Raw genomic sequence first — 2,221 nt, 5'->3', positions numbered from 1 at the left:
AGAAACTAGACAGTTGAAAACCAGAAAAAGAGCAGGTGATCTTCAACTGTCCAGTTTGAGGGAGTCTGTGCCAGTGATAGCCTCAGATTCCTGTTCTTGATTGACAGGAGTGGAACCTGATGTGGTCATCAATGCCAGGATCAAAGTCACAGAGATCACACTTTTTCTCCATTCTGATGTTTGATGTGAACATTAACTGGAGCTCTTGACCTGTATCTGCATGATTTTTTGCATTGCGTTGCTGCCACATGATTTGCTGATTAGATAACTACATTAATGTGCAGGTATATAGGTGTTCCTAACAAAGTGGATGGTGAGTTTATGCTCTGGCGTTAGGTTTCCATTTAGTGCCTCCAATATAAAAACACCCACATAGATGTTCTTGTGGATCATGAAAGATTCCTGTTAGGATATCATAAGTTTGCTGCATTTTTTTTCCCTTTACAGCTATTTTGGGTGATGTAATAGACCAGTTCACATGTTTTTTGGCTGATAATATCAGTGTTTAATTTTATTTTATTTTTTTTATCTATTGAACAAATACGGTACTTTGCTTTTTCTCAAAATCTTTGTCTGAATCGTAAATGAGTCTTTGAAGTGAGGGTTGGAAAAAGAACAGACAAGCATAGGACTAGAACTGTGTGTTCTGACCTCAATCAGATTTGTAAGAGAGAGTGTGTATGTGGGACTACCTGACTGCATTCAATTTCTAACCCCTGTTCACACAGAGATAGAGGGTTATTTAAAAATGGACATTAAAAGACAAGCAAAGTTTTGTGTAAAGAAACAGAAAGCAGAAGTGGCATTTAAGGATGAATTTGGGTCTCATTTGCTGCTCACAGTCATGCAGTAATTGGTGATAATAGACAATTATATGAAATAGAAAACAGAAGAAGTCTTGTCCAGGGTAACACATAATATTTTATGTGTTTCTGACTAAGAAGGATCTCTGTGCCAGCACTATAAGTGGTTTTCCTATGGCTGTTTAAAACCTTATGTACTCCATCCATCCATCTTCTATACCGCTGGAATATCTACATCTTCTATATGAACCTGGAGCCTATTCCAGGGAGCATCGGGCACAAGGCGGGGTACACACTGGATGGGGTGCCAATCCATCGCAGGGCGCAATCACATACAAATTCACACACCCATTCATACACTATGGACAATTTGGACATGCCAATCAGCTTACCATGCATTTCTTTGGACTAGGGGAGTAACCCGGGGTACCCGGAGGAAGCCCCTGCAGCACAGAGAGAACATGCAAGCTCTGCACCCACAGTGCAGTGGCAGGAATTGAACCCCCAGCCCTGGTAGTGTGAGGCGTACCACTAAGCCACCGTGCGCCCCCTTATGTACTCCATTAACAGAGAAATTATTCAATCAGTTTCAAATCAACATATAGGAACATGTCCTTCACAGAATCAACACACAAGAATGTGCAGCACAGGTTTTAACCCTGGAATATATACTGTAACTCAAAAGGCCTACACAAGTGCATAAAAGGAATCAAAGCAGCCTGTAATGGAATCATTGGGTTTTTTTCAAAGGAAAGGTATCCACATTTTTTATCTTGCTCTTCAACTTCATGAAATCTTTTAAGAATGTAATGATACACAAATCTCTCAATGGCGAGCAGAAGTGCATCTCAGAATGGTCTTTTTCCAATCTTCAATCCTATATTAAAGAATCTTTAAGGACTCCCCAAAAGTGACATAGCAAAGAATCCTAAATCCTCCTTATCACTAAGATGTAATGCTCAATTTCACAACATTCAAATTTCTAGAAATTCTCAGTTGTAGTGTTTTGTAAATAGTCTTTGAGACAGTTATTTTTAACTACACTGTGTGAGGACATGGTGTTATTCATGACCTGAAAGCCTTCCAAGATTTGGAACTGTTATTTTATTGTGGGGCCGAGTACAGAAAGTGAACACAGCTCACACAGACTGAATATGCGACAGACTTAGCATTAGGACTCCAAGCTCTCCCGGCCAACGCTACATCCCAAAGCAGCCATCTGCTCTTAGACTACAATAGATTCCAGCGTGAGACGACTCACTGACAAGTTTTTTAGATATTTTTAGCATGCTCTTGAAGAATATTTGCTACAAATACTGTGAGTACCCATTCATCATGAGACAGTGAGCGATGTACAGTAAGCCATTTGCACATGGCATTGTTTGGTTTGAAGTAATTAATTACCAGCATGGGGTAGG

Source organism: Ictalurus furcatus, chromosome 2 (assembly GCF_023375685.1).
Source record: "Ictalurus furcatus strain D&B chromosome 2, Billie_1.0, whole genome shotgun sequence".
NCBI lineage: Eukaryota > Metazoa > Chordata > Actinopteri > Siluriformes > Ictaluridae > Ictalurus > Ictalurus furcatus.
The sequence above is the reverse complement of the archived record's forward strand: the minus strand, read 5'-3'. Positions refer to the sequence as shown.